We start from the raw sequence: 14582 nt of genomic DNA on the forward strand, positions 1-14582 counted from the left end.
CTAGAACAGCTTGATTTATAATATCCTGAAAGGCAGGGTATAATTTATCAGATGGAGTGGGTCTTTTCAGGACATTTGTGACTTCTTTTTCAATATTTTTGATACTAAAAGCGAACTCTCCCTCTGGATGAAATGTAGCTTTTGTTTTGTCATGAGAGGAAAAATCTGACATAGCCGCTTGTTCATGGAGGGTATTAGAAGACTCTGCCAGATGTGCCCAAATGTGAAAGTGCTCTTGACGGGAATAATAATCAGTTGATTTCCCTGTAATACTCTGTAACAGCAAGAACAAAAGGCAAAGATCTGAAAAGAGTGAATAAAGTAATGGATAAATCAAAAGCAAGCTTTAGGAGGATGTAGTCAAGGAAGGAAAGAAGGAATGTTTAAATAGACAAATCCCATTTTGGATTTTGAGGGAGGCATCCAAACCAGAATTTTGAATTATTTCCTAGTTTCCAGTTTAGCGCACCAAATGGATTCAGTGGGACTACACATGGTACATCAAGGCAAGCACATATCTAAGTCATTGCAAGACCAGAGCCCATACGTGTCCACCTAGCTCCCACAAAATTAATGGCAACCAGGTAGGTGCATGTAGCTCTGAGGTAGATCTTGGCCTTACATTGAACATATAATGTACTGTATATGCACACTAAAAACTGCATCTTGCCAACAGTCAGGTTTGGAGAAATACTTGTACAGAGTCTCCAAGGAGAACCCCGCCATCTTGAAGGGCTAAGGTCCTGACTGTGGGCCTCTGGGAGGTACTACTCACCCCTGCAGACACACACCTAATACATACAGAGGAGAGCCCCACCATTTTGAAGAGCTATCCTCCTGGGCCCCCGGCAGGCCTCACCTGCCGCTGCAGCAAACCCTGCTGTCTTGAAGGGCTAGAGGTTCACCATTATTTTAATAGCTGAATTATTTTACACTATGTTTCATTTCAGAGGGTGCCACACCTGTCATAAGTCATCCAACAGTGACTGGATAGGCCAAAGCTCTCCCAACACCGCTCTAAATTCCTTGATGCTAAATTACTATTAAGCCCACAACAGAAAACTCAGCAAATATGTGGAATACCAGTGCTCTTAATACCATAAAATGAAACATATTATGCCAAGTATCCTTAACTGCACGTATATACAAAATTGCATGCATACCTGCACCTGAATTTTAACATGCTATTACTGCAGCAGTGTATGCATTCATGATACTGGTGCATGTCAAAGGCTAATTGCCTTCAATCGACATCAGGAAAAACTTCTTCATGGTAAGGGTGGCCAAAGTTTGGAATGGGCTTCCAAGGGATGTGGTGTTCTCCCCTACCTTGCGAGTCTTTAAAAGAAGGATTGATAGGCATCTAGCTGGGGCCATCTGACCCCAGCACTCTTCCTGCCAGGCAGGGGGTCATACTCAATGATCTGTTGAGATCCCTTCTGACCCTAGCATCTATGAATCTATGCATGGAACAAAAGGATTAGATATTGGGTGGGCACGTCTACTCATGCTATTAATGCACCTCAGGCTGACTGTGCAGTAAAATACTGTGCAGTAAGCCTTCCCTGGAAGCACATTTACACATGCACCCTGTTGGGAACAAATTTACTCCCAATGGGAACAGCCCAGTACAGGACAGCTCCCACCCTGCAGCACCCAGAGGGAGTTCCAGGCTCTGCCCAGTGCTAACCAGGGGACTAGTAAGAGGTATAGGGCTGATCACGATGCACATGGGGTGAGGAAACAGCTGTTGGCTGCAGTAGCAGCTGTCTCCTGGCTGACGCACATCAGGATGGGACCTGATGTGTACAAGACTGGGAGGTAGCTGCAACAGCAGCCAGTAGAGCTTTCATTAGTTACTAGCTAACTGTGCAGGAGCCTAATTTACTGCATAATAAATGCCCTGTACATGTAGTCTGTGACACTTTACTGTGCAGTAATGAGTCTACTATGCAGTAAAGGGTATCATGTAGATATACCTGGTATGTTATAGGCCAAAGCCAGGGTGTAGCTTCCTGAGAAACCTAGTTGGGGATGTGGAGGAACAAGACAAGAGGAGTGCAAGCCAGAATGCTTCTGTACAAGCAAGGACAACAAAGGCCTAACCAGATATGATCTGCTGGCTGCTGGCATGGCCAAGACCTGGCTGCCTAGGAAGCAAGCACTTCAGCACGTGGTAAGCCAGGTGAGCAAGTATGCTTGGTGTACTCTTCAAGGACAGCTGTTGTACACAGCAAACAGCCAGCCCAAGTCCTTATCTCCTCCTCCCTCTCCAGTATGCCGCTTCTGGAGGATTTTGCTCAGTATGGGCATCTATATCATCATACTGGTAGGTCGAGATAAAAATTGGAAGTGCTTACTAGCTAGTTTATTCTTCAAAGAGGTCCTGGTTCCCTGTGAAACAAAAGAGAGAAGCAGAAATACCTCTGTGTGGAGTACCTCAGCCACTTCCTCCATTCTCTTCCTCCTCCTCTCCACACTTGGGATCCTGTCTATAAATTTATCCAGCAGACACTGGTTCTGGAGTTTAGCTTTATTGCCTGGTTTATGCCCGGCCTTGCTTCTAAGGTATTCTGTCCAGTTGGAGGTGTAATGCCCTGAGCTGAAATGATCACACTCAGTTTCATGGGAGCATGTTGAAGAATCACTTTTTGAGCTGGAGCTCACACCTTTGAAATCAAGCAAGATGTCCTCATCCTCCATCACTTCCCCTACTTTTTGGATTGCCTCTTCCATGAGATGCTGGAGATTGTCTGCTAAGCCCATGTCAACTAAGAAGTCTACGAAGTTGGATAACTCCTGAGCAGCCTGAGAGGGAGGACACAAGCACTCATCCTGCTTCCCTTTGCTGTTGCTCTCAAACTGGCTAAAAGAGGAAATATTTGTGATGTTAGACATCACCACTGGATCCTGGCATCTGCAGTCAGCTGGTGGTCTCAGCAGGGCTTTCCAGTTGACTGGCCTGTTTGAGGACATGCCTGTCTGCAAACCAAACAAAGCAAGGAGTATCAGTCATGAATTGCCTGGCAAGAGCTGATGCTGGGAGAGCTGTGACTCCATAGCACTTTCAGAGGGAAGGGCCTGGATTTCCTAACTCAATGACCAATATTGTAACAATCATTCAAATAAGGACTTGTCACTCTTTTCTGGTACTTTCTATTGGCAGATTTCAGGTTTTGACGTTTTAGAAGCATTTGTAATTTAATCTCACCACACCCCAGGGCACAGGCAAGCTTTAACATCTCCATCCTGCAAAGGAGAAAACTATAGTACAGAAGAGTTAAGTGATTTATCCCACTGTTGTGGGAGCAGCAAAGCTGGGAGAAGAACCTGCAGCCCCTGTTTCCAGACTGACCTTTGCCATTTCTGACTTTAAATACTCCACCAGGGAAAAAAAAATTCAGTCATTATTTTTTGTGACCAGCTGTGAACATGAGCAGGTGCAGTGGCACCAGGCCAGGTTGTCAACCTCACATATTACTGTGGGTTTTTTAAAATGTTTTATGAGTTCAGAAAGGGGAAAGCTTCCTTCTCCAGAGCTGCATGCATTCATGGGGATATTCAGATGAAAAATGATAACCAAACAAAAGCTGCTTCTCCTGTCTCTCCTTTTACACTGTCCTCCCAATACATGGCAGGCATGACAAAAAATGTCATATGCAAAACAAAACAGGCCACATAGGGATGGGCAGTACACAGCACAGGTGAAATCCTGGCCCCACTAAAATAAGTGGGAACTTTGCCCTTAACTCCTGTGGGGCTGAGATTGTATCCCACACACCCCAAACCAGCCCCAGCTCCCTTCCATACAGCCATGCCCTCCAACAGTCCTAGAGAAATGTGGCAGGGGGAAGCCTAAAAACAGGGAGACCTGATCTGATATTTAGGTCAGATTCATCAGTCACAAGATTGTGATATTTGAAATTATGAAACCATGTTGACACAAGTTGGCCATGTTTGGTATTTTCCATAACGTCACTGAGAGCAGAACTTGACCTGGTGGGATGTTTAAAACATCAGAATGCCATTGGGTAACCAACTGCTATAAGACAGGCCTTACTACATTACTCCCAGATGTTCTTAATATTTACCGCCACATTCAAATGGTCCTACCAGTCCAGGTGGTGAGAGAGTATTGAATCCAGGGCATTAGTTTTTTACTTCTTTCAGTACCATAAATTTTAAAGATGCTGACTGCCTCAACGTAAAGTCAGCAGATTTTCTGCAATCAAGAGCTTGCTGACTTGAAACTTCAGGTGGAAGCTGGAGAGCAAAGCACATCACAGCCCCACTGTCTCTTGCCGACACTTTTCCCAGTGGTTGTCAGGTAGGAGATTCTATTTGTTTGTGCAAAGGATTCCAGGCATTTGCATGGCGGAGTCCAGGTATTTGCATACCACGACCTGCTTGGTGACAGCTTGGGTCCAGCCTCTCACTCTGCTGCTGCTAATGGCCCCTCTCTCGTGTGTGTTTTTCCTAAATCCTAATGGAATTTTCTGTGTAAAAGGAAAGGCGGCAGAATTGTGCATTAAAAGTCTGTAAATGCACCCGAGGCCTGACCCTGCCTTTTCCGAGGTTAGAATTACCCACAGTGTGCGGCAAGGTGATCGCCCAGGGAATACAGAACATTTCCCCTGTCTGATAACCAGGAATCCTGGTTTTCTCTGATAAAAAGTTCCCCAATGTTTGGATATAAAAAATAATCCCAAATCCACATTTTTCCATGATTAAAATGAAACTTCACTATATGTATGTATGTATGTTAGTGGTGTTTCATTTTAATCATGGAAATATGTGGATTTTGGGCTACTTTTTTACTTGGGGATTTTTTGTTTTATCAGAGAAAACCAGGATCCTTGGTGATAACCTATTGTTCTGAGAATATATTAGCTATCTATTTCCCTCTTGTTACAGTGTCAGGGCATTGGCAGTGCCCGCATCTACCAGGCTTTCATATGTGGCATGTTATAGGGTGTTCCTGGTGTTTCAGATATTGCTCTTTGGAGTTGTAGATGACGGTTCAAAGTAGTGATTTTGGGGTTCCCTTTGGTTAGGAGTGTCCTGATGCAGGGGATTGGATTTGATAGCCCAGGTGCACTACATTGTTGCAGCCCCTCTTCCTAACTGATTTGCTACTCACACTGGCCCTTGAAAGCTGATTGCATGGATATTTTGGTGGATCTTCAGGCTTGCGGAGGGAGCCCTTGAGAACTGTTCTGAGGATAGTGGAGTTGCGTTTCTGATTTGGGGATGTGTAGCTATCTGCTACAAAGCTGCAGTGGGTGTAGGGTGTAAACCTGAGGGATTCAGTCTGAAAGAACTTTCCCCGATGGGCCCCAAAGGTACAGATGGGACGGGGTGTATTTTTTTTCTTCTGGGAATAACAGTGTAAGTCAGGCATCTTGCAGTTGCTGATCACACTGTGTTTATCTCCCTACAGAAGGTTTTTCCAGTTTAGCCCAGCAGAGGCATGGAGGTTAGAAGAGAGAGAAGTATCATGCAAGCTGTATTGGGAAAACCCTTCCCTGGGTAAGGAAATATGTCTTGCAGGCACCCAGGAGTGCAGTATGAAATAGATGGGGAAAGGGCACCCAAAAGAGGAAACCATTTCATCCAGTGTGTAGTGCTCAGGCTATTTCCAAGCTCCATCTCTCTGATCGTTTTCCCCCACATTATTACAAGGGAGTGCATCCATTCAGTTGGATGGCCAACTTTCTCTCTGACTTTCGGTTCAAGTAATCTGTCCAACTTCTTCATAAGTTTCTAAGTGCTAATTGGACTTTTCCTATGTGAACGTATCACAGGAGTATAGGACACATTCAATTCAATCTTTTGTGGAGTTGGCAGCTTTTTTATGAGTGTCTACCTTCACTGATTCTTAGCCTTTTATAATATGGGCTCATTTAATTAAACCTAGGGCCTGAAAATCTTTAGCTCCAGTATTGAAACACCAGTCCCAAGTACAATTACAAACCTTAATGTTGTGAATTCCTTTACTTTTAAGTGTAGATCAAAAATAACTAATTCCTACAAGAAATCCACTTCTCCCAAGACAGTGTGTTTGCCTCCTTTATTGTGCAGTATGCTGTTGTGCCTTTCTGCGGTGTACAGTATGTGGATATTCCCAGGAATGCCCTTGCCATGCTTGCAAACCCAAGCAAAGTGATTCAGTTCCAGGCAAACATGTCATGTCTGTCCAAAGGCAGATTCATGGTCTGAATCCATGCTTTCCCCCACCATGTCTGCAGTCCCTCCTGTTGCTAGAAAGCTGTGGGCAGATGTTGCTTGCCATTGACAAGCTGCTGGTCGGAGTAGTGGCTTAGCTTGCTCAAAGCTGCATGTGTTCCTGTTCACTATTTGCAATACAGAACCCTTCTTCTAATTCTTTGTCCCTCGTTACCAGTATTATCTGGTCTCTTTATAAAGTCCCAGCAAATTCCTAAAACTGAAGGTTTGATGTATTCTCTTCAAGACTTCTAGAAAAGCATCAAAAGTCTCTCTCCCTGTTTGATGTCTGCATGGAATCTGATGCCTCTCAAAACTCTTCCATGTTTTAAGCATGCGATATGGCACTTGAAGAGTTATCACAGTTTTGTAACCGGCTTGCTCTCTTGCAGTCAGTGCAAAACCACTGAAGTCCCCATCTCTGTCCTTGTGAAAAAAAAACAGCTTCCTTCTGTTCCTCACATTTTTCTGTAGCTCCACTTGCTTTCACAAATAATACTGCTTCTTGCCTGTCTCTCTTCCAGTCTTCTGCTGCATTTCCGAAGAGGTTTAGCTGGATTGAGATACTTAGCTAGTCTATTCTTTTCCAAAACCTGGAGCTCTCTCTTTCCACTACTTCTGGCGCTTGTGGCTTGACAAAGAATAGGGTACTCATAGGCATGGCACTTGTGTTACCAGATTTGCCCACTACTTTGGGGTGTGCTCATTTATTAGGGCTAGGGTCTTGGTAATTCTATTAATGTGCTGCTTGTGTTACTGGTGTTTCTATACAGAGCTGTATCTCTCCCCCTGCAAGCCCTCACCCACAGTGGAACTATCTTGCAGGACTCAGTTTTATAGTTTCATAGTAGCTAGAGTCGGAAGGGACCTAGGTAGATCATCTAGTCCGACCCCCTGCCCTGGCAGGAAAGAGCACCGGGGTCAGATGACCCCGGCAAGGTGCTCATCTAACTTCCTTTTAAAAATCCCCAGGCTAGGAGCCTGCACCACTTCCCCTGGAAGCCGGTTCCAGGCCCTAGCCGCCCTGACTGTGAAGTAGCGCCTCCTAATATCTAATCTAAACCTACCCTCCGCCAGCTTGTGACCGTTATTCCTGGTCACTCCTGGCAGCACACGGGGGAACAGGGACTCCCCCAATACCTGCTGATCCCCCCTGACCAGTTTGTAGCAGGCCACAAGGTCCCCCCTTAACCTTCTCTTGTGGAGGCTAAACAGGTTCAGGTCCCGTAGCCTCTCCTCATAAGGCCTGCCCTGCTGACCCCTGATCATACGAGTGGCCCTCCTCTGGACTCTTTCCATATCGTCCACATCCCTCTTGAAGTGTGGCGCCCAGAACTGGACGCAGTACTCCAGCTGCGGCCTGACCAGTGCCGCATAGAGGGGGAGGATCACCTCCCTGGACCTGCTCGAGATGCATCTGTGGATGCATGACAGGGTACGGTTGGCCTTCTTGACTGCCTCCCCACACTGCCGGCCCATGTTCATCGTGGAGTCAATGACAGCTCCAAGATCCTTTTCCGTCTCCGTGCTGGCAAGAGGGGAGTTCCCCAACCTGTAAGTGTGGTGCCGGTTCTTCCTCCCCATGTGCAACACCTTGCACTTATCAGTGTTAAACCCCATCCTATTCTCATCCGCCCACCGTTGCAACCTGTCAAGGTCAGCTTGTAGCCTATTGCACCCTTCTAGTGCACCCACATCCCCCCACATCTTAGTGTCATCAGCAAACTTGAACAGGGTGCTTTCTACCCCCTCATCCAAGTCACTGATGAAGATGTTGAACAGTGCGGGCCCGAGGACCGAGCCCTGCGGAACCGCACTGCCCACGTCCTTCCAGGTCGAGAAGAACCCGTCCACTACCACCCTCTGGGTGCGGCCCTCCAACCAGTTGGCGACCCATTTGACCGTGTGGGCATCGACACCACAGTCTCCCAGCTTTTTGATGAGGACAGGGTGAGAGACAGTGTCGAAAGCCTTCCGGAAGTCCAGAAAGACTACATCCACAGCAACCCCTGCGTCTAATGATTTGGTGACCTGATCGTAAATGAGGTTCGGTGGGGCTGGGTTCCTCCAGTCCCCAAATCAGTCATGCTCACAAACACACACAGATTAACGTGACATGCCTGACTTGGCCGGGTTGATCAGCATGGACAGGCTGACACCCTCATATGCCAAGAATCAGTTCATCAGAGCAACAATAACCATGGTCAGACACAAGCACACAGTTAAACAGAATACCTCTGAAGCCGGCTGGGTGTCCAGATGACACCCTCATGGGCCAGCATCCAGTTCATTAGGGCATGTCTGAGCCAAACTGGGTCAATCAGCCTGTACAAGCTGATCCCCTTATGTGTTTCAAACTCAGCACGTCCCAATCTTTTAGCCTCTTGATGAGCAGACCCCACAGTATTTTTGGGCTACACAGGGATCTTTAGCTTAGGTAAAAGGAGCCGTGCTGCAGAACAAGTGGGGGAAAGAGAAGTAAAGAAGGAAAAATATACCCAATTACCACCAGTTGACTATAAAAGTTATTAAGTTATTTATTGCTAAGTAGATGAAATATATAATGATAACAGTAGTAACAGACATGCAAAGGAAAAACAAATACAAACTGTTACAGTATACCCTGGTTTCACTAAGTATTTGGGGAAACTTAGCTCAAGCTTAACTAATACAGTTCAAGTTCAGAAATCTCTGCTTAGAGAGAGAGAAGAGAAAAATGAGAGCGAGCTGGGATCTCACCAGTCCAAGGCACTCGGGTTGCAAAGCTGACAGGTCAAAGTTCTCAGCATGATCCTTGAAGGGAGATGATCTTCCTCCTGCAGCCTCTCCAGAAGAAAGCAGGTGGTGTCAGCACACACTGCTGCTTCTTTTACAGATTTTTATACCCCTAGTTCAGCTTCTTTCAAGCATTCTCAGTAGTGTCTTCAGAAACAATAGATTGCAGCATCAGGGTTTTGGATTTTTACTCCCTGTGAACAAGCCTCAGCTTAGCATGACTTTTCCAGATCTTACTATAGTCTTTTAACAGACTTAAGGCAATTATTATAGTGTTCATAACCTGTTGTGGAGAGGACTTCCACCAGTCGTCTCGGGAAAAGTATGCCAACACTTGTGGTCAGGGCTCCAACGGGCTGGACGCTGTGATGAACCCTGTACCATTGTTCAAATGTTATCCATACCCTGTCGGACTCGATCTATTGCCTCAGCTTTCCCTAACCCGGCAACCGAGTTTTAGCCAATTAAGTTTACATAGGCCTCCCATAGTGGGACTGGGGAATGTACGGCCCGAGATGCCTAGTAAACTTACTTTTGCTTAGAGGTGTGCGTGTGTGTGTGTGTGTGTGGGGGGGGGGGGGGAGGAAAAGTCCTTTGTAAAACCAGATTAGAACTGGTCTGATAAGTGCTGAGCTGGGTGTGGGGGTTGATGAGCATTTGGAGCACAGCTTCCCCATCATGCAGTGCTCCCCCGCTTCGCTGATCCCACAACTCACTGCAGTCTCTGCTTCAGGCTTTCTGTTCTCCATCTCTCATGTAAATGAATGGTCATCTGTTCCCATCTCAGATGCAAATGAGACCTAGGGCAGTTGTTGCACTTTTGTCACCCTTATCTGGAGGGTTTGAGGTGAGTCTCTCACTGCATCTTAATCAGTTTCTGTTTACGGGGGGCGATTCTTTGTGAGTCGGGCAGTCGGTGTCCTGTGTCAGGGTTCCCCAAGACCATGGAGCTGACAGGTTACACTTGTCAGCAAAATGCCTGTTGCTTTGACACAGCCCTGGAAGAAATCCTCTCAAGTTAGGAGACAGTCTTGCCGCTATGGCAATTCTCCTTGTCTCTCTCAGCCATTGTGTCTGGGGCCTGGCATGCCCTCCTTCATGGAGACTGAAAAACATTAGCCCCAGAATTAAAAGGAGTAGATTTAAAAGAGCATGGGGGTCACAGATACTTGAAATCAAGAAAAACCAGCGACGGTCAGGATGCCCAGAAGTGCTTGGCTCCGGGACTGGAAGGTGTTCAGAACGGGGCAGGGTGCAGCTGAGCAACGGCGATGAGAGCCCACTTCCCCACACAAAGCTTTACAGCAGCAGCAGCCGCGGGGGCAGATTTGCATGAAGAGGCTGATCTCAGCTCTGGGAGCTTAAGAGAGACCGCGTGTGTCTGTGTCCCAGCCAGAGACGTGTTTGTCTCAGGAAGCCGAGCTGTCTGAATCCCCACCGTGGCCTGGGCCCCGCTCCTCATCGCCCTGCTGACCTACTGCTCAGGTCAGGGAAAGGGTTGTGCTCAAGACTAAACTCTGAGGGAAACGGTAGGTGACAAAGAACCTGTCGATTCACCTTGATGACGAGTGTGTCTGTAATGTTGATTTCAGGAGCCTGGTCGCGGCCCGTAGTGACCCAGGAGCCTTTGGTGTCGGTGTCCCCGGGGGGGACGGTCACTGCAGCCTGAGCACTGGAGCCGTCAGCAGCAGTTGTCTTCCAGCCTGGTGCCAGCAGAAACTAGGATCTCCCCCTCAGACCATAATATATAACATCAAGAATGGGCCTTCCAGGGTCCCCACCCGGTTCTCAGGGTCCCTCACTGGCCAGCCCTGGCCGTCACCGGAGCCCAAGCCGTGGACAAGGCTGACTACGACTGTGTGGTGTGGGTCACTGGTGCGAGGTGTCAGGCCGCGATGCAGCCAGATGGGGGAGTGAGGCAAAAACCTCTCTTCCTTCCCCTCCCCTCAGGCTGGGCTCTGGGCTGCCTGGAGTTTGGTTCTTGGGAAAAATGAAACCGTGTCTGCTCCTCATTTGAAATTTCAGTCTCCTGCTCTCTGGACAGTCCCAGCCAGAGGCCCATTTGCCTCACGGAGCCAAGCTAGGCTGTATCTCCACCATGGCCTGGGCCCCTCTCTCCTTTATGCCAGTCACATACGGCTCAGATGAGAGGCTCTGAGGTACTCATATTTCATTTAGAGGTTTCTAAACAAAGAGCAAGAACGTATGTTCTTCAGAATAATGACCCAATCCTAAGGAAATTCTCTTCTGTTTGACAGCACTGGTTAAGTCCAGGCATGTTTAACAGGACTTGCCTTAGCAGATCATTTAAGATAGGAAGAATCATTTATATCATTTATATCATGAAGAAAATCTTTACGGTGAGGGTTGCCAAAATATGGATTGGGCTTCCAAGGAAGGTGGTGCTTTCCTCTACCTTGGAGGTGTTCAGGAAGAGATTAGACAGTTGTTTAACCCCAGCGCTCTTTCCTGCCTAGAGCACGGGGCTGGACTTGATGATCTACAAGGTCCCTTCTGACCCTAGAAATCTATGAAAACTATCTATGAAGATTATTTATTTCAATTCCAGGTTTCAGCTCACACCTGTCCTGGCTCAACCACCCTCAGTGTTTCCAGGAAAGTCCATCACACTATTCTGTGCCATCAACAGTGACACAAGCACCATGTCCTGGCACCTGGGGAAACATGGCCAGGCCCCTTGGTTAGTCCTTTGAGGGGGATTGGATCTCACATGGTTTCACTGGTTTCATTTCTAGCAGCGCTGGCTATTTAACCATCAGCAATATCCAAGGAGGTGATGAGACTGATTATCACTAGGGATCATAGTTTTCTCTGATTAAAAAAATTGCAAACTCTCTGATAAAAAAACTGCAGATTCACAGTCTTTTTAATCACCCCCAAATCCGTGATTAAAATGAAAGGGATCCTATGACCCCAGCTGACTTCCTGCCTTCGGGCGGGCGGCTGGACTCGATGATCGTCCGAGGTCCCTTCCAGCCCTAATGTCTATGAAATCTATGAAATATATATATATCAGTTGAACACAATGTATTCTTGATATATTTACAATTTTACAGCAATTTGAAAGCCTACCAGTGCCTCAGTAACTATAATGAAATAAAGTCTAAATACCTATACATTTTGGTATTTGATTTTGGGGTTTTTATCATGGAAAATGAGAGCCCTCCCTGCCCCCTTAGCTCACAGAACACAGGTCCAGGCCCCTCACTCACAAGCCACAGCCCCCCAGCCCTGCTGGTGCCCCTCACCCCCTACACACAGCCCCCTGGCCCTGCCAGGTGCCCCACACTGTCCCCCACAGCCCCCCAGCCCTGCCAGTGCCCCTCACTCCCCACCCCCGACAGCCCCCTGGCCCTGCTGGTGCCCCTTGCCCCCACCCACAGCCCCTGCCCCCCACCCCCCGTTGCCGGTGCTATGGGGGCAGGGACCTGGTTCTGCAGCCCCCGGCCACCCACAGCAGTGCCTGAACTCAGGCCGCTGCCCACAGCAGGCAGCGGTTGCTGCAGTGGAGCGGAGCAGAGTGCAGAGTCCAGCCCCGCCCCCACCCCGCAGGCTCAGGCAGGGAGTGGGGCTGGCTCCTTGCCACCGTGTGCACTCCCAGGGGGACCTGTGCCCCCAGATCTGTGCACAGGGTGGGGTTGAGCGTGGTCTGCCCACTGAAAACTCAGGCTCTTCGTCCTGCTGCCCTTTCTCTCGGCCTCCATGGCCCAGCTGGTTCAACCCAGCACGGCAGAGCACAGCGGGACTGCACAGAAAAGCTCCTTATCTTTATGAGCTCCATGCCGCCCTGGCGAGGCACCCCCTGCCCATGCAGCAGCAGTGTGGGACACAAACCCACAACACTGCCCCGACTGCTGCCATGCAGGCAGGGCAGGGGGCACCTTGCAGGGCACTGCCCTGGCATGGAGCTTCCCGCATGGCCCCACGGTGCCCTGCTGCACTGGATCGCACCCACTGGGCTGCAGAGACCCCAGGGGAGGGCAGCAGAGCAGGGACCCTGAGCATGCAGTGGGCAGCTGGTGCCTACCCCTTCCCATGCACAGATCTGGGGGGCATGGGTTCTCCCTGACCCCCAGGAGTGCACACAGTAGTGGAGAGCTGGCCCCACCCCAGCCTCCTGTCCCACGGATGAGCCACCTGTGGCCCCATCCTGCTCTCTGCTGGGGCCCTGTGGCTGTACACTGTGGCCCTATGTCCCAAAGCCCACATCCACTGGCTGGGCAGGAGCCCTAGCCCTGCCCAACTCCCTTCCTATGGGGGCCTTAATTCCCCACTGCCCAGACTTACCTGCAGGAGCTGCTCTCCTGGCTGCCAGGCAGCCTTGTTCATATACATGCACATGGCACCCCCAGCCTGACCACCCTCCTCCCACTCCCCGCAGCCCTTTGCAGGCTGGAGCTCTTTGCAAAAATTCAAATTCCTCAGGTTTCTCTGTTACAGTGAAAAATCCACATGTTCCTCAGACAGAGGGGGAAATCTGTGTTTTTCTCTGCTTTTTCTGCAGGAAACGGAAAACCCAGATCCATGATTATCACTGTAGCATGCAGTTTCTTGCCTCAGTGCAGGGGGTTGTCCCTTGAGGTGCCTCCCAGCCCTACGTTTCTATGATTCTGTGGTTGTCGTTATAGCAGAGGGGAGCGTGCTCCCCTGCATGTGTGTCCCATTCGTTGTTGTTCCACCTCCCGATATAACATGATGAGAGGGAACAGGCAGAATAAAATATAGTGATTCTGGGAGAGCTACATGTGCCCTCCTTACGGGAGATGACAGCAGCACAAAACTCAGTTGACAACCAGCCCTAAAGCACTCTGGTGTTGGAAGAAGGGTGGATATGAGAGCTGAGCTGTAGTGTGAAGCTATTCAAAACCAAAGCAAGCCTTAATTCATGGGAAATGGATCTTCAGTCATGGCATTCCTTGTACCACTTACGGGGAACATCACCCAGGTCTGACTTCAGCACCCACTTTTCAGGTGGAAAAACAGCCATTGCAAAGTGCATGCCCACAGCAGGGGTGGTGGCCAGGCTGGCTCATGTGAAGGTGGAGATTACAATGGGGGAGGCAGATTCGGAGACCTGGTGCCACAGAGAGGGATCGAGCCCTCAGAGCAGGAGGAGACAGTGCATCTTGGCTGCATTGTGCTTTCTTTCTGCAAACAGTACAAAGTTCACAGGCACGTGCGTGAAGGAGGCTGTGAAAGCAGAGTTGTTGAGGAGCATAGATCTACAGGGGAGTGTAGAAGAGCTCTGTACGATGGAGTACAGCTTGCTTATGGCTGAACCTGACAGCTGAAGACAGAGAACCTTATCTCTAAGACCCCCCAGCACAGTGCTCACCCTGATGCACTGAACGTCATTAAGTGGAAAAGGGCTTGGAAATGGCCGCTTCACTGCCAACACTATGTAGACATGCCTGTGATTACTGAATCTGCCGAATGACTGGTGAAAGCCTGAATTCAAACAAAGACCAGGGAGTGGGGAATGAGGTGGTTCAGTTTTTAATGAATATAGGATAAGCGGTCAGAAAGACTGTAGGTTCCTCCTTGCCCAGTGCCCTGGTAGT

This window comes from Crocodylus siamensis, chromosome 9, assembly GCF_052110815.1.
Source record: "Crocodylus siamensis isolate JL-2025a chromosome 9, ASM5211081v1, whole genome shotgun sequence".
NCBI classification, from domain to species: Eukaryota; Metazoa; Chordata; order Crocodylia; family Crocodylidae; genus Crocodylus; species Crocodylus siamensis.